General features: G+C 37.2%; 1 long non-coding RNA gene across 4 annotated transcripts in view; it reads right to left on the reverse strand.

The window, feature by feature from the left end:
* LOC107524142 (uncharacterized) overlaps nt 1-26,811 on the reverse strand; it is a 77,274-nt gene that overhangs the window by 38,750 nt on the left and 11,713 nt on the right. For all 4 annotated transcript variants that reach the window (XR_015716025.1, XR_015716023.1, XR_015716022.1 and 1 more), the window contains one exon: nt 21,364-21,487. This is a non-coding gene — a long non-coding RNA (uncharacterized LOC107524142). The remainder of the gene's footprint in view (nt 1-21,363; nt 21,488-26,811) is intronic.

Genomic DNA, 26,811 nt, shown 5'->3' on the forward strand with positions numbered 1-26,811 from the left:
CTTACTGGTTTTTAGGACCTCTTTATATAGTCTAACTATTAATCTTTTTGTTAATTATATATGTTGCAAATATTTTCTCCCAATTTGTTTCAATTTTTATGAAATCCAACCTGTACATTTTATTTGACTTCTGGGTACTGTTTTTAGCATAAGGGGAACTTCCTCACCATAAAATAGAGAAATGTTTTACTATATTCTCTTCTGATAGTTTTATAAATTTGTTGTTCATATTAGCTCTTTAATCCACTTGGGATTTATATTTGTGGATGTGACAATTAGGGTATGATCATATAGCTAATATATGTATGTATATTATTTTTTCCTCACACTTCTGATTTAAAATACAAAATTTATTGTATTAAAATTTCACATATATTAATCTGTTTCTGAACTTGTATTCTGTTCTATTATTTTATTTTCCAATCAATACCACCCTGTTTCAATTATTAAAGCTTTATAATATATTTAGGTATCTGATATGAATCACTTTTTCTCATTGTCTTTTAAAAAAACATTCTAGAGATTCTATTTCAAATGAATCTGAGAATCAGCTTAAGGTCCATTTTATTGGGATTTCATTTAAAGGTATAGTTTAATTTGGAAAGAATCAATATCGGTAAAACACGAGGTGTTCTTATCTAGAGAACAGATAGAAAGAATATCCATGTTTAGATTTTTAAAAATAATTTTAGTGAATTTTTACAGTTTTGTTCCCGATAGGTCTTGCATATTTCTTCTTAGGTTTATTCTTAGTTTTCTACTTTGTGATGCTGTTTTGAACAGGCTTTCATTTTCTACTATCTTGATTTAATTCTATTAGATAAACTCAGCAAACAAACAACAACAACAATAAAACCAAACCCCACCAAACCCTACCGTAAATAAAGGTACAAATGTAACTTACCCTGATTGTGGTCATTTAATAATCTATTGCTAGTAACAGAGCGTCTGAATTGATTCCCTCATCAGAACAATCTCTGGGATATGACAAATCAAAGAGACTACCTTTAGCCTTTGTGTTGGGACACTTATTTACTTGGGGAGAAGGCAATTAGGCCAAGCCCTGAGGCCCGTATATGTACCATCATCCTGGAATCTGAGAACAAAGCACTGTGCCTGAGACTTGTCCCTCTTTCAACATTCAGTGCTGCTGTTTTCTTTTGACTTTCTTTTGTTTCAGGTCTTTATTTCATACGACTAAAGATTTTAAAATTATGCAATATTTTATGAACGTAGAAATGCACATAAAATAGTATGACCTTAATTTAATATAACCCAGGTTTAATAGCTGTTAACTGCCAAATTTGGTTCAGAACTCTTTTGCTTTTGTTTTTATTAGTTTTGAGGAAATAAAATATTACAAATACAGCGAAAGCATCAACCCCTTTTCTTCCCATTCATTCATTCTGATGTTGGTGTGTTTTACTCCGATGCACATTTTAAATATTTTTATGTGCGTCTCTAGGTTATTGTTATTATCTTGTATGTTTTTAACGTTTGCATAATAACATATGCAGCCTTTTGTAACTTGATATTGTGGGCTTTTGAAATTCATCCTTGTTGACAAGGACAGTTCCTTGAAGTTGCTCATAATACTTTTGCTTATATCCATTGGTCAGACTTAGCCAATCTAGTCGCATGGCTGTAGCTAGTGGTTAGGGAAACTGAGAAATGTAGCTTTTATTAGAGGCGACCATGAGCCTAGTTAAAAATCAGGGTTTGTATTTCTAAGGAAGAAGAGGGGAACTGGTGGTAGGGTACAGCAAGCCATCTTTACCAAACACCTTTAATTTCAGTGTTTATTATGGACTTCTGATATATGCCTTTATTGGATAAGGTGTTTATTTCTTTTTCTCAGCCTATACAAAAGGATTGTTTAGACTGCTTTTCATCAGGAATAGTGTTAAATTGGTGGAGGTTTTTTTTGGCATCCTTTAAGATGATTACATGGGCTTTCTACTTTAATCTGATATTGTAATACATTAAATTAATAGGTTTCCTAATGTTAAACTATCCTTGCAGTCCTAGCTTTATAAAAGAAATATATTGGCTATCACCTGGAACAACACCAGTGCCTTGGGGATGCCACCCCCACAGCCTTTCTCTGAGAATTCATCTCAACCTTTCTTTCTTAAAACCCTCTTAGTAGAGTCCAGGCCCCCTTCTTTGCTGGAGGCTGTGATAACAAGTCATTGTAGGGTGAACTGGAAACCTTGACTCTCTTGATATCATCTCTGTGAGGAAAAAAATATGGTCCTAGTTCCAAATAATCAAATTAAACTTTCAACAAAAAGCCAAATACTTGGGAAGTTTCTATAAATTTATCTAAATATGTTATTATTTTTTGTTCTAAAGAGAAGTGATCTACGCCACTCAAATCTGAAACTGTAACTAAATATGCACAGAATCATACACAACTCTACATAGGTCCTGGTAAAACCAGAATTCTCACATTGCTACAGCAGATCTCACCCACAATTCTCCAGGTTAATAAGAATGGAGCCACGTGTCTCATCATCTGGAAAATGAGCAGAATGTATGAGAAAAGAACTCCTACAGTGGAAAAGGCACTGGTGACAGTGTCTTGATGCTACAGTCCTTTGCTGAAATGTCATTTTTTTCATGTGGCTCCTGTAACAGAAAATAGGCTACTTGGATACCAAGCTTAGGTCCACAGAGAAAATTCAAATCAGCACTACACCAAATACAGCACATTCAAACATCATCTCTGGGTATTTTGAGCATCGGCCTATGATCCAGGAGATCGCGGTTCGATTCCCAGTCAGGGCACATGCCCGGTTGCAGGCTAGATCCCCAGTCGGGGCGTGTAGGAGGCAGCCGATCTATGACTCTCTCTTATCATTGATGTCTCTCTCTCTCTCCCTCTCCCTTCCTCTCTCTGAAATCAATAAAGATATATATAAAAATAACTTAAGCCACACCTTGAAGGACAGGTAGAAGTTGTACAGGTGGAGAGGAATAAAGAGCATAGTACAGAGGCACCAGCATTCACTGTGTGGCTAGTGAACCCATTCTGAACGGTCGCTGTACCTATCAAATGAGCTGTTAGGCATTCTGAAGATCACCCCAGCAGCCATTCCTAAATACAAATATGGAAACTATGGAAGCGGCTGTTGGAAAGTCAGAGAGCAGTTTGTCTTGCTCATGCCATGAAAAGGAAACAATTAAATTGATCAGAAATGAGATTTGTTTTTAATTGTTGCCGAGCCTCAGTTAAGTCATATATTCTGTGCACATACTTTTCCTAAGACTTATACAACTATAACCTCTCAGTCCTACTGACATCAGTCTGAACTCTACTATCATATTGCCACATGTACCAAACCAACAAACACAGTCAGTGGGTATAGATGATGATTCTCTACTGGAATGAGGACTGTCACTTAGAACACCCGGATCCAACTTCAGCCCCTTCGCAATACTAACTTTAAAGCAATCTCATCGAGGGCTGGTTGGTCTTCTCTAGCAGGTACTTCTGCTATTTCACCTTTTGAGGTAAGGAGCCTCAGGGACACAGGACCAATTTTCGGCAGTGATTTGCCATGATATCGAATACACATCTCAGTCCCCTCACAGACAGCAGAGGAGGGTCTGATTCATCAACACTTTTCTTTAGGTCAGCAAACACTCAGGGAACAATTAGACTGTTTATAAAGCCATGGTACCTGAGAATAGTACAAAGTCAATTTAAAAACTATATTAAATATGTGAACTTTCCCAAATCGTCATTGACGGTCATGACAGGCTATTAAAGAAGCTATTGTAGAGGACTGAAGGAGCAGCTGATTTCAAAACAGTAAATCAAGTATCGGTCAAGAGCTCTGACGGAAAGGGAACAAGGATTCTTGCTGTGTTATGAGTGGTTCAAGACAGCGTTAATACACATCAATCACAGGTAGGCAGCAGGCTCTGGCCAGGGCCCCGGCGCTCCCTCCATGTGACCTTTTGTGAGTCACCAGACAGCTTTCAGGCTCTGTTACTCAGCTGAAAACAAAGCAGAGGAGCAAAACCCTCAATGAGACTGGGGCCCTGCATGGCTAATGAGATTTCCTGGGGAGAGAAATTCCTTATCTCTGCACTCCCTTCTCTGGGACAGTCTCCACTCCAGACTGCCGTATCCCACACGTTCAAGGGAAGGTGGGTGAAACCAAGGGCTCAAAGCTTGTGGCTATGCTACCACCTCAGCTTCAGAAGAGTTTATTGGGAAAAGTTCACTGTGCTGACTTAAAATAGAAAAGCCACAGAGACAGAAACGATCACACCACCTTGCTTTAGAAATGAAAGCTCTAGCTTTGGGTTTGAAATCTCTCCATTGGGTATGGTTTGCTTAGACAACTTGGGAGGGCTGGCCAAGGAATCTCTCCCTTTCAGTTGGTTCTAAACAGTTTATTGCTCTATAACCAGGACTTTGAAATATTTCCATCTCTCTAGGCAAAAGCATTCATTATTGTAATTTTATTTTCTCTCTAAAATCATAAGAGTCGCACAAATGTGTAAACTATGATTGGGGGTGAAACAAAGTTATGAAGAGTAGAACAAAGAGAGCGCCTTCTTGCCCTATCCAGTTTGGCTCCATGGTTAGAGCATCGCCCTACGGACCGAAGGGTCCCAGGTTCGATCCTCGGCCCCAGATGGGGCATGTGCAGGAGGCAACCAATCGATGCCTCCCTCCCTCTCTCTCTCTCTCCCCCTCTCTTCCTTTCACTCTCTCTGAAAAGCAATGGAAAAAATATCCTCTGGTGAGGATTAAAAACAAGAAAAGAATAGCACCTTCTCAAAAGGGTCCTAAAACAGGCTGAAGGTGACTCAGGGGTTTGGAAATGCCACCAGTGCTCTCAACCTCCACATCACGGTGCAGCAGGCCACTGCTGAAGAAGGAAGCCCAGAAAAAGCTGGTCAGAGCCGATGACCTCTGGAAAAATGAGGCTGCACCTTTGCTTTTAAGGTTGTTGGTCTCTTAGAGGCTACAGTACACACGCAAGTGTCCATCGGGCACACAAGTGTCTCCTTCCTGAGGCTGGCACCACTGGAAAGGTTCCATATGACTGAACACTACTGAATCCGTCAATCTGTTTAGTGGCTTGTAGGAAAAGCTGACGATACCACAGCTCCAAGGCAGGCTGCCACCTCAGAGCCTCAATCGTAACTAATGGGGGTTTAAAAGGGAGATCGGAAAATATCATGCAGATAAAATACAGAGATAGGAGAAAAGACCATAACCTCAATCTGCAAAATGTAATAGCTTTGTCAAAATAAAAGCCAAAGCTAAACTCTCCTGCTGCTGCATACCTCCCAGCTCGAGGGAACTGTTCAAGCAGAAAGGCATTTTCTATTAGCACAAACTCCAAGTGCAGCCGGGAGAGACTCAGCCATAATATCTGCACAGGGGCTCCTCCATGCAAACACCATTCCAGTAATGGGAAATTTTAATGATGTAAAGCAGCAAGGTCACACGCTATGTCCAGGCAGCCCTTGGAAAGACACTGCCTGGGCAGATATTACAGAGGAGAGCTCAGAATCGCTCTTGGTTCATTAGGCTTTGCCTGAGGGGTTTTTTTTTCTCCCCACTATTAACTACAAACAAGGCTGAGGTTCTTGTTACTCAGTCCCTTGTAGGCAATGCAAAGAAGTGAAGGGCAGGGTTTGTAAATATGGAAAGGCAGACAGCTCGGACGTGTGTTTGCAAATACTTCAGATATTCTTTGCGTCACCTTAAATATGAAAATTGCAAAAGCCTTATCAATGTTGCAGTGCTTTTTTTCCCTAACAGAATAACTTCTTATCTACTCATGTATAGATAAAAGTACTATATGCACATAAATATACACACATGGGGTGGATTGATTCCCTTCCCTCCCTATAGTACCGCCGCATCTTCTTGCACGGTGCCTCCTTCTCCCAGCCTTACGACCCCATTGAGATCGCTCTTACTGTTTTCTTCCTCGTTACATTTTGATATTTCAAAGCATGGCCTGGATCTCACTCCCATCTCCCCACTCCACATTATTAATGAATTGGAAAGCAGACATCATTAGTTTTCGGAGACCATTTCTTTTAAAATTTACAGACCCCTTCATCTGAATCTCCAGAGACAGTCTGCTGTTCTCATCTTAGAATCTTATTAGCATCATATCTTCTGTATCCTGCCATGCAAACTGCATGGCTATGCACTTTCTAGCACTTGACCCTTTTGCGGACGGAATTAATTTACTCTTTGAAGATGCAGCGGCGCGCTGTTGTGCTTGTTAAAGAAAGAAAAGCCAAGCAAGGTGATGGCAAAGCAAACAAAGAAAATTCCCGGTTTAAAAGCGAGCTCTTGGAAGGCAAGTTAGATGGAGACCAGGCAGGAGAAACTAATAGCTAGTAACTACTGATAGAAACAGGCAAATCAGCTGGTTAGCAGGCATCGCTGAGAATTTCTACACATCCCAATGACTAGCAAGCATTGGAACAAGATGACAGGAATTAGTTTTTACTAGTACCTTTTTTTTTAAAAAAAAAAAAATCTTCATTGATTTCAGAGAGAGGAAAGGAGAGGGAGAGAGAAAGACAGAAACATCAATGATAAGAGAGAGTCATTGACTGGATGCCCCTTGCACGTCCCCTGCTGGGTATCAAGCCCGCAACCCGGGCACGTGCCCTGACCGGGAATCAAACCACGATCTCCTGGATTCTAGGCCAATGCTAACCTGCTGAACCACGCCCGCCAGGCTGTACTAGCACCTTGTATTCTTAGAAATCAATTTGGTTTGATATGGCCCAGGTCAGCATTAGAAGACAACCTAAGCAACTGGTTCTGGTTAGGTCAGATGCCTAAACTGTCTCCCAAAATCTTTCACATTCATTTACAGGGTATTCACTGTGTGCCAGGCACTGGCCGAGGTGCAGGACATACACTAATGAGTAGCACAACTTAGTTTCTAGTGGAGTAAGAAAGTAGAAAACAGACAAAAATGTGACTTCAGATAGCTCTATGTGCTGTGAAGAAAAAGGAACCCAGATAAAAGAATAGAGAGTGTTAAGACTTATGTCAAAGGGTGATCTATTACTTAGGAGTTGACATTCAAGCTAGGACTTTAATGATGCAAAAGAGCAAGCCCTCTGAAGATCTCGGGAATGAGTCTTCCAGACAGAATGTAAAGGCTTTGCGACCAGAATAAGCTTGGCATATTTTTAAAAGTTTTAATGGAGCCGATGTGGCTGGAGTGGAGTAACAGGGAAGAATGTTGGGGCAGAAATAAGCAGCGGCCAGGAGAAGGAGACTCCACGGTAAAGACTGAATTTTATCCTAACCATGGTGGAAGTAATCAAAGGTTACGTTTTTATGTTTTAAGATGACACCAGCTGTTTTATAAATAACAGACTCAAGAGTGAAGGTAGGGTAGCAGAATGAAAGCAAGGAAACCAGATAGTAAATTATCAGAGAAGTCTAAACAAAAATTATTACGGTGTCTTGGACTTAAGGTGGTAGCAGTAAAGGTGGTGTGAGGTGGAGGGATTCAGGATATTTTGAAGATAGAGCTACAGGATGTGTTGAGGAACTGGATGAAAGAGTGAATGGTTATATCTTTAATTGAGAGGCAGAAGATGGGAGAACAGATTGAAGATGAAATAAAAAGCTTCATTTTGCCACCTTAAATTGGAGATGACTGTTAGATATCAAAGACTAGACAGGGTAGGGCTCATAGGATGATAGGTCTGGAATTAAGATGCACATTTTGTGGACGGCCGGCGTGGCTCAGCGGTTGAGCATCGACCTAGGATCCAGGAGATCAAGGTCCGATTCCTGGTCAGGGCACATGCCTGGGTTGCAGGCTCGATCCCCAATGGGGGGCGTGCAGGAGGCAGCCGATCAATGACTTTCTCATCATTGATGTTCCTCTCTCCCTCTCTCTAAAATCAATGAAGATATTAAAAAAAAAAAAAGATACACATTTTGTAATCACAAACATATAGATATGATTTTAAGCCAGGTAATTGGATGAGATCACCATAAGAGTGAGTTTAGACAGAGAAAAGGCCCAAAGATGGCTTTGGGGCATTCTAAAACACAGGTAGGGAGAGAAAAAGGAGGCATCAAAGGAGTCTGAAAAGCAGTAACCAATGTTACAGGGGAGTAACCAGAAACCACCAGCACTGCCACCACCACCAACCAAAGAGACATTAAAAAAGGAGGGAGTCATCAATTGTACAACAGGCCACCAAGACTAAGGAAAAAAAGAATGGAACAAATCTCATTAATATTTTTATATTGATTAAATGTTGAAATAATATTTTAGATATATTGGGTTAAAGAAAATGTTATTAAAATTAATGTCACTTTTTGAAAACTTCAACGTGGCTACTAGATCATTTTAAATACATATCTAACTTGCATTTTCTTCCTTGGACAGTGCTGCCTTAGAAGCTTTCATTTCGGGGGATGACCTGAACAGGAATGTTAGGCATGCTAAGATTAGATCTGATAGCTTCTTAGGGGAAGGTAGGCCATCAGGTCCACTTTTGGCTATCCTCTTGGGGGTGGTCTTTTCTGTCCTTAGAGTACGGTCCCTGGACCAGAAGCATTAGCATTGACCTGGGAGCTTGTTTGAAATGCAGAAATCTCAGGCTTTGTCCCATACCTACTGAATCAGAGCCTGCACCTTAACGAGATGCAGAGGTGAGTCTTATGTATATTGAAGCTCGAGAGGCATTACTTGAGGTGGTTTTTAGTGGTGAGGTTGATGAAGTTGAGGCTAGGGAAAGAAGAAGGTACTGGGAACACCTTGCTGGGTGTGAAATGTTCTTACTAGTGGAGTAATTTCTAGGATGAAAGAGAAGCAGCTAGATCTCTGATAACTACAAAGTCTTCAGTTGCACACTCTCTAATATAGTAGCTAATAGCCACACTTGAAATGTGGCTGCTCCAAATAGAGACATATTGTAAGTGTAAGACACATACCAGGTTTTGAGGACTTAGTGTGGAAAAGAGAATGTAAAATATCTCATTAGTACATTTCTAATGTTAATAATATGTTGAAAGGATAACATTCTGGATATGTTGGGTTAAATAAAACATGGTTAAAATTAACTTTGCCTGTTTTGTTTTTGTTTTTGTTTTTTAATGTAGCTATTAGGAAATTTCGCATTCATTTGTAACATGGCTCACTTTACATTTCCATTGGAGGGCACTGCTGCAGACCACACTGGAAGAGTCAAGTCTCCAGGATGTTCCTATACAGACAGACTCTGGAGCAGGGGTTGGCAATCTACGATTCACAAGCCAAATGTGGCCCACCACCTGTTTTTTGTAAATAAAGGAACACAGTACAGCCATGCTCAATCTGTGACACTGTCCACAGCTACATTCATGCTACAACCACAGAGTTGAGTAGTTGTGACAGAGACTGTATGGTTCATAAAGCCCACAGCTTTTATTATCTGGCTCTTTATGGAAAAGTTGCCTCTCTTTATGTAGAGGCCTTATTGTTTTCTATTTTAGGACAGTCCAGGATTCATATTCAGACTGGAGAAAGCTCTTATTTACAGAAAGTTTGACTATATCTAGAAAAATATTCTTACGATAGTAGTTGAAAATCATGATTAGGATCCTTTTGCCTTTTATAATTGTGCATTTAATTACACTATTCTTTTTGCATTATTGAAACCATAATTCTGTTCTCATTTTAAGTATTTTTAATAGGGAATGCTTTTCAGAATTTATGAGGCTTCATTTATTAGCTTGGATTCTAATTGTAGCCAGATGCTATCAAGCTTTTAATCATTTAAATTGGTTTATTTTCATATTGCACATTGAGTTATCACTTGGTAATACAGTACCAAATGCTAGAAGGGCAGAGTAACTTTGAGTATGATGAAACCTGACACAGATTCAGATTAATCCTCTGAATGGCAATGATACGGTCCTTCACAAAATGGAAAAGAATAAACTTACTAAAGCTATTACTGCTTACGTTATTATTCTTTCCATTCCTACTATACCACCCTAGTCTAGAGCTTTAATAAGTCCTGTTATGTCAACATCTTTCCCTTCTGACTTTCTCTTTCTTTTAAAATTTATTTTCCTCCTTATTCTGTTCTCCTTGCCACTTTAAGACTAATTTTTAAAACACTACTTTAATCTCTAAACTTCTGAAAAATCCTCAGGACCTACTGAATTAAAAATAAACATTTTTAAGTTTCATAAATGGTCCTAGACAATCTTGTAATCTTATTTTCTACTAATAATTTTCATTCTAGAGCATTTCTACATTGTCATAGGTACGGACTCAGATTTCTCAGATTGGTTCACTCTTCTACATTCCTTCATAATAAATTAGGTTCAGGTTAATGTCTTCAGTTGAGACTATAACAATCACCTAATAATGGGTTTCACTGTCTGTGCTCACTTACTACTTCAATCCAGGGCCTTATAACTGCGAGGGAACTTTCCTAAATCATAGATTTCAATCAAAATTATCACTGTAGAATCTACAGCCAGTGAAAATATCCTGCCTGACCTGCTCATTCCAAAACTCTGGAGGACTCCTTTTCAGTATTTAAGACCAATAACTCTGGTATGAAACTTTTCTGGATTCTTCAGACAGGTTTTCTTTTGTGTATGATCACTTAGAACTTTATTTCCATTACAGTACTTAATATATTGAACTGTAAGTAATTATATATATGGGTCTCATAAGATATATTTTTCTTGTTTTCATACCCAGTTCAGGTTATGAGTTATGTTTAAATGGCTTATGTATAAACTGAAACAAGAAAAAAAACCACGAAGTGAATGGACATCATGTTCAACACTGAAGCATGTTGTCTTTAACTGTGTTAGACACTTTGCATTTAGATGTTCTTACTCGGTGAAACCCAAAATATCTACATTGTGGGAACACTTACTTATAAACTAACACAATTTCTGTGCTATACTAACATCATTCTGATTTATACTTATTGATTGTATTGATTGTATAAAATCATGTCATGAAAGTATTTTTAAATATTTTATTTTCAAAATGTTCTCTATAACATGAGTATCTTTCAAAATGCAATTACTGCTTTCTCACATATTGTAAACACTTTGACTTACCTTACATAAACAGATTAAGTATATTTATCTTTCCAAAATACCTGCTCAGTAGTATCCTGACAGTCATTTGTTACTTTTTATTTATTATTTATGTTCATTCCCACCCTCTCCATTGTTGACCCTAATTTTAGTATTTAAATGTCCACTTAACCTTCACCTCTTCTATGATGCTTCTTATTTCTCCAGTCATCACTGACTTCTCTGTTCTCCAAATTCTCCTACAGTTATAGTTTGTACTTGGTCCAAAATGACATGTGGACCTTTATTATTTACTTTGTTTCTTTTGTCTTATTTCACACTCAATTTCAGAAAATTAAATTTGAAGAAATATGATATCCTTATGCTGATTTAAGTACCAAACAGACCTAAAATACTTAATGTTATGATTACTATGATATGCTAATTATAACAATGTAGCAAATCTATAATTTGTGCAGACCTCTACTTTGAGAATATATAAATTAAGAATTTTTTCTGTTAAATATTCAAGATAATTATCTGTACTAAATCAAATGCTATGTCATACATTTCTGCTGAATAAAATTCTACAATCAAATTATGTTTAAGAATCTTTACAGTAAATATTATGTTGTGAGCCTTTCAAAGGAAAGTCTATATTACTTTATAGGTGGAAAGTATAGACCATTTACCTTTTAAAATTCTGGAATCAGCAAAATATCTGAGGAAGAGAAAAGCTAAATAAAAATGCAATGTACAGTTATGTTGTGATGTGCTGTCTCCTTAGATGACTGATATATTAACAAGTTTACATTACAGATATTCCCTCTAAGACTTTTTTATTCTCATAGAACTCAAAACTTGGAAATTATCAATCATTGTGTTGTTTTATTGGAAATTTCTTAAAATTTTAATAAGACTTGCCATATACAGCAATATACTGACTGGTGACGTAATTTCATCTTCTAAAATGAGGGTTCTTGAATTCAAAGAAAAGTTGTGTTGTCCCCATAGCACCAGAACATTCCCCCTTTTGTGTAATCCACACTGAGATCTGCAGTGAGACTCATTCGTAGGGGATTAATCAGCTTTGGAACAGCCGTGCTCATGCCAGATGCAGACTGGCAGGAAGCTGATGAGGCAGCACAATGAGTGATCTACCATAAAGGCCATGGGCAAGAGGTGGCCATTAGTCTAGAGCTCAGTAATGCACTCTTCAAGTACATTACTCACCAATCCATCAGGCAACCTGCTACAGGACTGAGAGATTCCAGCACTTTTAAATCTGTAATGCGATGCCTGCCAGCCTGCTCTACATGCCCTAGGTTATAAGGGCACAGTAGTGTGGGAGGAAGGCAATTCATTTGGTGTCATAGCCAGTATTTTTTCTATTCTTTCTTCTGTGTGTGTTTAAGAAATGGACCTTCCATTATCCACAGATTAATAGCAGAGAGAATTCTCTGGTGTCTCTATTAGCATTAACCACTGGCAGATACTTTCCAAGTATCTAATTGGCATAATTTTCATTAGCAAAAATGAGGAAAACTTGTATAGGAAAATATATGTTATTTTCATTCCAAAATACAGCTACATAAATTTTCTATTACAATAAACGATCAAAACAAACCCAACTTAGTAAATAAAAGCTAGAGAAACACAAATATGCCAAAACTTAGCTGTAAATCACTTTTTCCCCCCGATGTAAGCAGCATTTACCAAATTTAAAGGCTCTCTATGCATATACTATACTTATAATTGCAAGTGAGTGTTCAGGAAAGGAAAGTGATGATGCTTACTAATGATGAATTTTTCCCACCTATAATTAACAAATGTATGCAATTCAATAAACTACAGTCAGAGACAAAGAGAGAGGCCATAAATTTAACTAAATTATGGTAGCCTTATTATTTATTCTGAGATTACTTCCTACTTTTTTAGTGTTTCAACGTGTTTTCTAATGATTGTAGATGTGATGATAATTTTGGATGTTCTTGCTTGGTAATATGAAAGGTTGTCAAATCTATGTTCCAATTTTCTAAAATAACTCTTAAGATCTACCCCGGCCAGGCGTGGCTCAGCGGTTGAGCCTCGACCTAGGATCCAGGCAATCGGGGTTCGATTCCCAGTCAGGGCACATGCCCAGGTTGCGGGCTCGATCAACGACTTTCTCATCATTGATGTTTCTATCTCTCTCTCTCTCTCCCTCTCCTTTCCTCTCTCTGAAATCAATAAAGATATATTTAAAAAATAAAAAATAAATAAATAAGATAACTCTTAAGATCTAAAGGTGTGAGAAACACTGACCCAGAGCATTCAGTGAGTGCAGTGGAAGGAAGGGAGAGGCACTGCCTCAGCAGCAATGATCTGATGACCACCTAAGAACTGAACGAAGTCTCTGTGTGGTAACTGGTGATACACTGATGAGAAAGTAGGGAATTAGTAATTCTTGCTTGAGAAAGGTAGGAGACTCATCTGTAATCTGCTCCTTCTGACAGAGGTGACCATCATGTCAGACCATGCCCTGTACCAGTGCTTTCTTCGCTTGTGCATGAAAACCAGCCGTACAGATTCAAATATACTTAGACCATAACAATAGACAATATTCACTTAGCATGTACTAAATGGGAGAAGCTATTATAGGTTCTTTACTTAGAGTAACTCAATCCTCACAACAGCCCTTTGAGGTCGTTATAACTTTTTAGAGATGGGAAAGTACAGAGAGTAAATTTACAAAATTAGGCGAGTCCAGATTTGAATTCAGGCAATCTTGCCTCAGAGTACAGATTCTTGATCACTTTATAGTGCTTCCCATAACCGTTTGAAAGGTCCTACATCTAGACTGTTATATTCAGGAGGTCTGGCATGGGGATCAGGCATCATATTTTAAAAAACTCCATAGGCAGTTCTGATGCACAGCAGGGTTAAGAATCACAGGTCTAGTTTATTTATCTAGCTTGTCCTTCCTATAGCATGGCTCCCTAGGACTGGGCTCATGCTTTCGTTTTGTACCACAGGAAATGCTTTGGTGTATCATACTGTCATGTGCAACATGCTATCAAACCATGTCCTAAATGGGGTTGAAGGGTGGGATAGTCCTGCTCTCCTCTGTTCCAGTCATATCCCACTTGGAATACAAGGTTATTCTAGACAAAATTAGAGAAAGAATCCTACAGTTATGGGGGAATATGAACTATGTAAAATAACAACTAGTTTAAGAAGCCAAGGATAATTTGTTTTTAGGAGAAATGACTTGGGAGCAGGTATGATGGCCATATGCAAATATCTGGAAAGCTGTCGCCTAGGAGAGGACTAAGACTTGTGCTGAGGCCCTTAAGCATGTAATTAGGCTCTGTGGACAGAAGTCAGGTTGTAGTGTCTAATGGAAGAAAGAATTTTCTAGGGATGAGAGGTGCTCAAAGATAGAACTGGCTACTACAGAAAGTTCTTAGTTCCTTGAAGTGATATTTGGTGGCACTGTTAAACAGTTTTAGAAGTTAACACAAGTATCAGTTCTGATGTCCATGCAGATGTCAGCGATTAATATTTTTAAATACTGCCCCTGGGATACGGGCATTCATTCAACTCAACAATCATATTTTTGAGCATATATGCCCAGGCACTAAATAAAAAAACCCAAAAAGTAAATGACACATGGGCTGTACCCCTAAATCTAGTGGGGTACACATATACACAATACATTTAGGTTGAACCATATGATGTTGCTGACGTTTAATTATTTTTGATCTATAAAAATGATGATTTAACATGGTTGAACATAATACGATTGGTAGATGTCATAATAAAAATATGTAAAAATGCTATGAGAATACAGATGAGTTATTAACTCTGTCTGAGAAAGCCTATGGGGAGGGTGGAATTCTTAAGAGATTTTTTTAGAAAATGGAGACAATATTTGAGTTACAGTAAAAGGATCCCTGGCCAGTATGGCTCAGTTGGTTGAGCATCATTCCAATTAGGTCACTGCTTTGATTCCAGGTCAGGGCACATGCCTGGCTGCAATCTTGATCCCCAGTAGGGACTGTGCAGGAGGCAGCTGATCGGTGTTTCTCTCTCTCTCCCCCTCTCCTCTCTCTCTAATACCAATAAAAATATATTTAAAAAAATAAGCAAAACTTTTTCAGGTAAGGAGACAATCTTCCAGGCAGATGGAGCAGAATGAGAATAGGGGTGGAGAAACAGAAGCATTTATGACATAGGATTAAAAGGTCAGTGTTTCTCCACAGTACTTATAAACTATAACAACTGTGACATTCTTTCCTCCCCCCCATCTTTCTGTACCCTTTATATATTTTAATGAGTGGCTTCTGGATATTTATCAACATCCAAAATACGAGGAAGGCTATCATAGGCATCGGGGTAGCAGTACTTTCTCACATGACTATAGATTTTATGACGATGAGATAGGAAAATGCATATAATTGTGCCAAGGAGCAGCTGAGGTAATGGTTATGGGCATGAGTATTATAGACAGGCTGGCTGTGGCTTCCACTGTCAGCTCCATCACACTAATATTGGGCCATGGGTAAGTTATTTAGCCTCTTGGTGCCTCATTTTCTTCATCTATAAAGTACATATGCAGGTGTAATAGATCTTTTATCTTCCAACTGGCATATGTCTATTTCCTTTGTTAGAAAAACTAAAGTGACTTTAATTTGTGCTCTCAGTACATACCTGGAGAATATAAAACATTAAAAGAGGATTTTTTGGCATATTTTTTTCTTCAAGTAAATTGCCCTCCTATTTTCAACAAAGTGGAACACGTGCCAGCTCTCAAGTGGGAAACCTGCTCTATGACGTTTCTGGACTACCTCAACACTAGAGATATCGGCTCTTCCAATACCACATCCAGCTAAGTCAGTATTTATGAGGAGCCCAGGGATTTTGTTCTAGGAGAAAAAAAACCTTCCTGCAACCAAACAACTAAATATTTTGAATAAAAGATTTATAACATCCTTTTGTATATATATATATATATATATATATAACTGTGCTCACAATAAAGTAAAGAAAACCCTTAGAGGCAAAGAACTAAGCAGAAGCATGAATCCAGAGAGGTAAACATGCTAAAGCCGGCAGCTGCCCCAAGGGCATCTGCCAATCCCCAGAAACGTAGAGCTTCTTATTTGAGAAGCTGGAATGGAAACTCCACCTTACATTCAGGATTCTGGGAGATACACCTTCAGTGAAAGAGTGAACCAGAAATTCAGCCCAGCAATAGGAGAAACTAAATCCTCTGTTCAGCCTTGGCTATGCTTGGAAGGAACAAAAAGTCTGTCATCTTAGTGTTCTTAATAGGGAAACATAATTTATAATCCAAACAGGAAATCTTTTGAGAGTGGAAAAAGGTAATTATTAATAATTACACCAAGACAAAGGGCATTTTAACAGGGACTATTTTGGGCAAACCAGGATATATGAGCACCCAATCCATAACTGTAGGTTAGCTGTCATGTAGGTATTGGGAATGAAATTACACTACCTATATGGGCTGAAAAATATCCAAGCTGAGAAATTAAAGTAATCCTGGGTTGATAGTTCTTTCCAGGCACTTAGCAGGAGAAAATTCAAACCCATTCTAGAAAAATGCATACTCAATCTTGGTGTCATAGAATTTACTCAGAAAAACTCCCAGTTTACATCATCTTATGAAAGAAAATAAAAATAAAAATCAAAAAATCCAAGAGGAAAAAAGATACTATGATCAGTAGCCAACAGAGATTACAAAGAGAAAAATCTGACATAGAAAATTGTATTTCAAATATTGGAATTACATAATTCACAATATTAAAATTATGTTTAATATGTGTAAAGAAATAAAGGATGCAATGGAAATATAAGCCAGCTATAAGGGAATACAAAATATGGCCAAACAGGTTTTTACAAACGATTCAACTAGATTGTTTATGGAAAAAGAAGTAATTCAAATTTAAAATTCAATGGACAGATAAAACATCAGGTTTGACATAGCTGAAGAGAGAATTTGTGAACTAGAAGATAAAACTAAAGAAATTAGCCAGATTAATGCACAGAAAGACACAGAGATGGAAAATATGAGAAATAAATTATGATATGTGAAAAAAATAAGATCTAATAATCATCTATTCATAGCTTTCAGTGTGATAAAAAAGATAAGACAGATATTCAGGGAGATAATTACTAAATTTTCCAGGAATACATAAATCTTTAGAATCAGGAAGTATAATTATCCTGAGCAGGATAAACATAAAGAAATCTACACGTACATTTTATCTCATCAGAATGAATCTACAAAACACCAAACATGTAGAATTTTTAAGAACAAAGTGAATGACAATTTACCATGAAAGAAACAACACTCATTTCTGACTTCTTAACTGCAGCAATGGAAAATAGAAACCAGAAATAGAATATATTTAAATTACTGAGAGAAAATAATTTGCAACCTAAAATTGTATTCTGAGGAAATTATCTTTTAGGAAGAGGCTAAAATAGAGACATTTCAGACAAAAACTGAGAGTTTATGAACAGTTGACCCTCACTGAAGAATTCTTTAGGGCTATACCTCAAGAAGAAGGTAAATGATCCCAGAAACAAGTTATGTGGGGCAATAAGTAATGGCAAGCAAAAACAAATAATAAAAAAAGGGATATATTAAATATGGGTATATCTAAACCAACACCGCTACATAAAATAACAAAATTAGGTCTTTAGTTCAGGCAACAAGGCAACAGTGGAGTCAATTATATTGGGCAAACCTTTCTACAGATAATATGATAAATTCTGGGAGATATATATATATATATATATATATATATATATATATCTGTTATATATATTTAGAGACATAAATCTGAAACTTGAAATGATCAGGGGAAACATTCATCAAATTGCATAGTATTTAAGACATGTATGTTTTACTGTATACAAATATTAGCTAAAAAGAACTATAAAATATTAAATTCCAGTTAGTGGGCTCACTTTTTGGAATGATATGAGTTAGCAATTTAAAACTAACGTCTGTGAATTCTAGGCTAGAACAAATGAGTAAACATATTGAGGATAACAAAAACCAGATTTCTCACTGTTAAAGAAAGGAGTTACAAATATGAAAAGGGAGAAGACTAGAATGTAACTTATGATGCTGAACTGGGATTTGAGTTATAAAGATAAGCACAGTTTTGATAGAAAAGTCAATATAGAATAGGTGTATATATGTGTGCATATAAAATATGTATTGCAGAAATATTAAAACATATTTCCTAGCTCTACCAGTTGAGAGAGCCTAGATGCAGTGACATGCCAATATCCATGAACACACTTAGTGTACATATCTTGGTTTCAAAATTCTACTGCCCACTGAAAGCAATTAGGCTCCATGGGGAAAACGCTAATTTTAGACTAGAATAGGTAAGTACAAGATAATCTGGATAGTTCTAAACATAAGTTAAGAAATCTTTAAAAAGTAGAATAGCACAAAGTAAGATGGTAGAAAGAAATAGGAACATATTAGTAATCACAATTAATGGACTAAGCTCACCAAATAAAAGACGAAGATTTCAGACTAGAGTTTTAAAAATTCTGTCACATGGTGGTTACAAGGAAAATGCCTAAAATATAAAGCTGCTGAAAGACAGATGGAATTTTTAGGATATTTAATAAATTCCTAAAACTTAAGAAGGAAAATAAAACAGAATTGAAAAAATGAACATAGAATTATATGTTCACATAATTAAGTGCTTCATAGAGTTATAAATTCAAATGGCCTATAAACTTAAAAAAGATGCAGTATCCAGTAAAGTTGAAGATAGAAATATCCTATGACCCAGGAATTCTACTCCTGTATATATCCTAGAGAAATTTGCAAATAGGCCCTGGGAGACACAAACAATAATTTCAGAGCAGCACTGGTTTTAATGACAAACTGGAAAAAACTATCCATGTGTGACAAAGTATATTCATACAATGAAATATTCAACAGCTAAACAAATGGAAAAAACACACACCCACCTACACAAATCAACGACAATCTCAAAAACAAAGTTGACTATAAGAGTCAAACCACTAAAAAAAATGCATCAGTATGATAATATTATATTAAAATAAGAAACTATGTTGCATTTACTTGGGGTAGAAAAACTTCTGGGTACCAAAACCAGAAATTACTTAAAATACTGGTGTAAGTGTTGAGAAAGAGAATGACTTCAATGTCTAGACCAGCACTATTCAATAGTACTTTCTACAATGATGGAAATATTCTATATCTACACTGTCAAATATAGTAATTGCTATCTACACATGGCCTTTGAGCATTTGAAATATGGTTAGTGAAACTGAGAAACTAAATTTTCAATTTTATTTAGTTTTAATTAATTTAAATTTAAATAGCCACATGTGGCTAATGGCTACTGGTCATTACAGGTCTACACAATAAATCTTTCTACAAGTATGGTAGTTTGACAACTCTGTCCTTACATATTTGGCAAGTAACTCAAAAGGAGTTCAAAGAAAAATGACATTGCTATAATAAATCTCTTCCTATTTCCATCTATTTACTTATGTAAACAGGTTGTATTAAGGCTTACATCAGCAAAACAAAAACATAAGTAAATATTGATTCAGTCAAGTCTGTAGAACTTATATACAGATGCATGGATTGAGGAAATAAAAGTCCCATGCATCTTATTAATAAACGTGTTTTTGATAAAAATTTACTTTTTTGCTTAATAATTACTTATCAAAATTTGGGTATTATATTTAAGTTGTTTTGATAAATTGTGTACAAAAAATAATTGTAATGTTAATTTGATAACTTTAATACCCAGAGCAGAGATTCCCAAATTTTCTCAGTTCATAGGGCCCTTCCTTAGTGTTGCAGTACTTCTTCCAAGGCTCTCCTAGGCTAAAAAGAAAGTCCTGACAACTTAAGAGTAGTAGTTCAGGTCATGCCCAACAGATGTCACTGTGTTTCTCTCAAAAATTTAAAATAATCTGTGGTGCCCCTGTGAGTTGACTACAATGCCAGGGAGTACCTTGATGCACACGCCCATGGACCTAGCTAGCCTTTTGGGTAAAGAAAATGAAACAACTGGCAAATCTGGATAAAGGATATATAGGAGTATCTTCTATTTCCAATGTTTAGGAGAAATTTAAAAGAATCATTTAACTAATGGAAAACATACAGGACATATAGAAAAAAATAGATTTTAAGAATTTATGAAGGTTATAACTAATTTGGGGGCAGGTCAGTAGTGAATGGAATGACTATCCAGGGGCCCAAAAATACGTTTTGAAGTTTAGATTAAGTATCCTACAAAAGAAATGGATAGATATGCACATATATAAGTATACCAGTGCATATTACAGGGAAAAGATTTTAATTATTAGAGTTGTAGAAAGCTGTATTTAACTTAGAAAATAAGCCTCTCCCAGCTCATATCCCATCTTCCCATACTGAAGGCTGCTTGTGGCCACATATTGGGGAGACTGTCTGATTACCTATTCCTTGATGATTGACTAGACCATGCTAAGAAAATAGATCCACACTGGGAAGGTTTAACTGAATGAGACAGAGACAGAGAGACAGAGAAAGAGAGATGCACTGTGGAGTCAGAGAAAGAGGTACAATGACTTGAAGACAATATTAAAGAAGATTTAGGTAAAAGAGGCAGGGTTAAAGGTTACCATGTACTTCTGACGATAGTTATATTTTCCACGTTATATTTATAAATTTCTTTTCTCACTGGCATTTTCTATAAATAGTCCCTATCTAGTTTAAATCAGCAGTTTATAGAAAAACAGAAGTTCCTTAAGAATAGCAGGCAGAGTAGTATGAAGTTTCCCCACAATTATCAACACCTTCAGTGTTTCCAGGCTCACGATCTGGATATCATTTTCCTTATTCCTACTTCTCTTTAGATCTCCATTTATAAATTCTGCTAATCGTTTCTTTGTAATAACCTTGAGATTCACTTTTCCATCAATAGCATCGTCCTACCACACCCCCACTCCCAGGTCCCAATGTCTCCACTCCCCAGCTCTCTGGCCTTAACTAATCCAGGTGTGGATTACTGCAATGGTTTATTAGGAATTCTCTTCATCATTTGACCTTTTCAACACCAAACATTGAGAAGATTTGTACAGTACTATTTATCCTTCAGCTCAAGTGTCCACAGTGGCTGCCCATTCCTAAGTCTTTCACTCAAGGTACTTCATCACTGGACAACAATTTGTTAACCAAAACTTTAGTTCCATAAAAGATATTCTACTTCAACTGCTCTACTCGAGCGTTATCTTCAAGTTTGACTTACCTTTCCTTCCATCCTCTCTGGCCTGCCACAGGTATAATATTGTTAAAAGAACATCTTCATTACTGTGATGAGAGTGGGACATCATCAAAAGGGAGGGAACATTTTCTACAGATGATCATTTGCTCTGCAATAAAAAAAAAGAGCAAAAAGGAAATTGAACCGGACTTTTTTTTTTTTTTGGGGGGGGGCCTTGGTAGCCTAGAATTTGACTTTATACCACCACTCTTTCATCTTTGAAGATTCATAGTCTTCATCTTTTTCAAAATCCAGCTCAGACTTTAACTTTAGAATTTTTCCTAGACTGACAGCACAGGATAAAATATTCCCTCTATTCAGTATACTTGCTCTTAATTTAGAATTTTTTGTTATGCAGGAGCCGACAGAGTTCAGTACATACTTTTCAGTATGTACAAGTTTGTTATATGTGCATATTTGCATTCCTTATCATCAGTCTAGGACACAAATTAACATTATGTTCCTCTTAATTTTCAAATTAAATGCCTCTACCTTGTTCTTCTCTCCTAGGGACGCTCACTTTGCTTAAACTCCAAAACCTCTAGGGATGCTTATTTAGGTTTACAGGTCTGGTGGTGACCATCCTCTGTTTAGCCAACCAAGGAAATGTATTCTTTTCAGCTGTTACTAATATCACTGGCACAAGATACGCCTGTTGAAACAAAGACAACTCAGCAGCCTCAGCACAATATTTGTTGCAACTATTGCAATATTCCAGGGCCACACTTCTTGTTCAGTACTGAATGAGCCATAATAAATCGGACATGGCTCTCTACTGAGAACCTGGCCACCTGCCCAGTGCAAGCCTACCTAGCTATGAGCCTTTGAATACCTTGCAATGGAAGGAGCTCAGTAGCACTTACCCACCTTGCTTGTGACTTTGGCTCAGAGTCAAGTCTTCATGTACTAACAGACTCGGCTCAGGTCTTTGAGGCTAGCACACATATACAGACACAAATATTTTCTAAGGCTGCCTGTAGTACCAGAATAAATTTGAAAAGATTTCCAGACTCAGCTACTACTGTGACTAATACAATTCTCTTTTGTTGGTTTTTGAATATCTACTCCAAGAGCAAAAGAAATGCCACCCGTTTTTTTCAAAGACCATGCCCATTTTCTGCCCCAGGATAAGTAACAGTGCTTTAAGGGAAGACCTTGCTTTGTTATATATACTGTATATCCAGCTAGTGTTAGGGACCAGGCAATCAATTTCTTCTCTCTTCTTTGTACAGTCCCCACTGTGATAGGTACTTGTAGAGACTTGCTGTTTGTTTGACCAAGTCCCTAATCTCAATATCCTTTGCCCATTTCTACAAAAAGGGCTGGAAAAACCAAACACAAGGTTTTCCCCACTGCCTGAAGGTAGAACATTCCTATGAAAACTTTTCTAAACTGAAATGGCATTAAGTGAAGTGATTACCATTAATTTATACAGAAAAAACTTTTGAGTGTTTCCAGACCCCCAAAATAACCTACCAAATCATACCAAGTAACACATAAAACCTAAAATAATGCTAACATATATTAAAAGTGAGAATGATATAAATATACACCATACTTTGTATATACATCAATCCACTCAAACAATAGATTTTCTACTGGACACCAACTAAAAGAGACCACTTGGCTACTTACTAGCAGAACCAATAGTAACTGTGGCAGCTTTCAAGAGTCTCTCTGTGTGCAAATAGTACAAATGGTGGACACAAGCAAGTACAACACACAATGTCTTAATTTTGTTCCTTATGTATTTTAGATATTAACTCCTTATCAGGTATATGCAAATATTGTCTCCCATTTAGTAGGCTGCCTTTTAATTTATTAATTGTTAAACAATTATTCTCTTTGCTGTGAGGAAGCTATTCAACTTGATGTAGTCTCATTTATTTTTGCTTTTGTTGCCTGTGCTTTTGGTGTCATAAAGAGTCATTGCCAACACCAATATCAAGAAGGCCTTCCTGCCCGGCCGGGCGTGGCTCAGTGGTTGAGCATCGACCTAGGATCCAGGCCATCAGGGTTCGATTCCCGGTCAGGGCACATGCCCAGGTTGCAGGCTGCAGCTGATCAATGACTCTCTCATCATTGATGTTTCTATCTCTCTCTCTCCCTCTCCTTTCCTCTCTCTGAAATCAATAAGGATATATTTAAAAAAAAAAAAAAAAAAAGGCCTTCCTCTTTGCTCTAGGAGTTTTAAGATTTCAGGTCTTATGTTTAAGTATTTAATCTATTTCCAGCTAATTTTTGTCTATGGAGTAAGATAAGGGTTCAATTTCATTCTTTTGCATATGGGTATCTAGTTTCCCCAATGCCATTTATTGAAGACTATCCTTTCTCCTTATGTGTTCTAGGCACCCCTGCCAGAGATTAGTTGACCTCTGTGTGGGCTTATTTCTGGGTTCTACATTCTGTTCCATTGATCTGTTTCTGTTTTTAAGCCAATGCCATACTTTTTTTTTTTTTTAAATCCTCACCAAGCATGTCTTCATTGATTTTAGAGGGAGGAAGGGAGAGAGAAAAACTGATGTGAAAGAAACATTGATGGATGCCTCCCATGCTCGCCCTGACCAGGGATCAAACCTGCAACTTAGTTAAGTGCCCCAACCGGAAATTGAACCCGCAACCTTTCGGTGTACAGGATGACGCTCCAACTGAGCCACCTGGCTGGGCACAAGTGCCATACTCTTAGTTACTATAGCTTTGTAATATAATTAGAAATTATTAAGTTTGAGGCCTCCAGCCTTTTCTTTTTCAAGATTTCTTTGACCATTTGAGGTCTCTTGTGATTCCATACAAACTTGAGGATATTTTTTTGTACATCTGTGAAAAATGCCACTGGTATTTTGCAAGAAGAGTTACGGCTGGTGCATTAAAGGTGTTCAAGTAAACTCAATGTTTTCAAATACATTTTATTTAGAAGGAGACAATGCTGCATAGTGCAATGTTTCTCACATGTAAGAAATATACCAACCTTTACAAATGAAATCACACAGAATCTCAGTGTTGTATTACTTAAATATGTACAAATATAAAATCATAAAATTAGGCATAATGGATTTTTCTTAAGCTCCCATAACTATAAAACTAAAACAAATCTACAAGTTAAAAATTCAAAAATATTTAAATAAAAAGAATTTAATGATAATTTTGTTAAAACTCAATTGCTAATATTGGGTTTAATATAGGGTGATTTTCTTTAGTTCTGGTTCTATATTTACTGTATTTTTAAATTTACTAATGTGGACACTGCCTCTTTACAGAAGTATGCTGTATAAAATGGCCCTAATGTTCACTGAGCTGCAAACTATAGATTTCTGTACTTTATATATAAGTTAAACCTTAATTTTTTTCACAATTTAAAGGTTTTGTTTGATAGTAAAGTGTGACCAGATTTATACTTAACCAATCTTTCCCTGCTGATAAACAATCTTTGAACGCCTATTTTAATAAGGTGTCATCATTAACATCTACTTGAAGATACATTTAAATATTCTTGTTACTTAAATCTACACTAAATAATCTGATTGATGGGATTTAAAAAGAGTATTGAACACTAGAATTATTTCAAGGAGGATCTCTGTGCAATACAATGGCAGTTTCAAATTCAATATGGAACCAACTCCTACAACACATGTTCTTTTGGGTTCATGGTGCCTTTACTACCATGCTATGTTATGAATCCTCCTTGAAACACTACCACACCTTCATTTTTAAATGTTTTTATTGATTTTACAGAGAGAAAGGGAGAGGGAGAGATAGAACATCAGTGAGAGACAAATATCAACATTGGTTGACTGTCTCCTGCAAGCCTGGGACTGAGCCCCCAACCCAGGTATGTGCCCTGACCAGGAATCGAACCGGTGACCTCTTGGTGCATGGGTTGACACTCAACCACTGAGCAACACCTGCTAGGCTCACACCTTTATTTTTAGATTGCACTATGACATTTCTTTGCATTCACTAGCCAAGAATATGGGAGAAAAAACAAATAGAAATAATTGCTCCAAAATCACAAGTCAGTACTTTGCTATAGGAAGCTATTAATATTATTTTTTCTTCAGATTTATTTTTATTATTGGGTATGTGGGCAAACTTTATATTTTAAAAAAGGAATGCTGAAGTTTCAGTGTGACAGATGCAGTCTGCTAGTGGACTCTTCTGCCTCAGGAACTCCTAATTTCCCCACAATGTGGTCACATCAGAGGTAGTGATGAAGCCTGAGGAGGATGGCGAGGGGTGCAGGCTGTCCTCCTGGGCACTCCCGGTCTGGGAGACCCCACTGCCAACCCCACTCTCCTCAGTGATGTTGGAAGACCCTGGCGTGGTAGAACTGCTCACCGACTGGGACTCCTGGTCACTACCTGAGCTGCGCCACTCCCATTAATATTATTTTAAAAAAGCTATATAGATAAATATGTCCAGAGATGTAACCTACGTAAATCAGAATACTTGCCCAATTTTACTTTAATTATCATCAATAGAATTTTATTTTTAACTTTAAAAAAATTGATTTGAGAGAGGGAGAGAAAGAATCACTGATATGAAGAAGAAACATCGATATGAGGGAGAACCATCAGTCGATTGCCTCCTGTATGCACCCTGACTGGGGAATGAACCAAAACCTAGGTATGTGTCCTAACTGGAATTGAACCTGCAACCTTCCAGCACATGGGACGACGCTCCAACCAACTGAACCACACGGCGGCCAGGCGGCATTAATATTATTAATGATATTATTTATAATCAATAAAATGAAAGCACAATTTATTTATTTATTTATGTTTTTTATTTTTATTGTTGACACTATTACAGATGTCCCCTTCCCCTTTGCCCACCTTCACCCAGCCCCCACCGTCCCTTCCCTCTGGCCATCACCACACTGTTGTCTGTGTCTGAGGGTTATGCATATATGTTCTTTGGCTGATCCCTTTACCTTCTTTCATTCATTCCTGCCCACCCACCCCACCCACACCTCTGAAAGCACAATTTAAGATTGTCAGGGAATTTTCTTTTATATGGAAATTATCACCTTTTAACATACATAATTAACCTGTTTATTATCTACTCCCCTCCCCCAAGAATGTAAGCTCATTAAGGCAGCACCCCCTCCCCATAATGTATTCCCTATAAGTGCCTAGAACAGGATGCAACTAATAATATAAGCACTTAGTAAATGTGTTGAAAACATGAAAAATTTGTCAAAAAATGACATCTGGGGACACCCCAATCTTTTGGGATTCTCAGATTGAGAAATGGGGATAGAGGAAAAAGCTCTGGCTTAGGAGTCAAAGAGGCCTGAGTGTGAATCTATTTCTTAGCTATTATCTCTTACTCTTCTGCTCACTCGCTGCATGACTTTGGTCAAGTACTTAAATTCAGGGAGTCTGTTGTTTCTTCTTTAATACAATGTAAAGCTGCTGAAAATGAGAAAAATGG

Source organism: Miniopterus natalensis, chromosome 18, assembly GCF_054644295.1.
Source record: "Miniopterus natalensis isolate mMinNat1 chromosome 18, mMinNat1.hap1, whole genome shotgun sequence".
NCBI lineage: Eukaryota > Metazoa > Chordata > Mammalia > Chiroptera > Miniopteridae > Miniopterus > Miniopterus natalensis.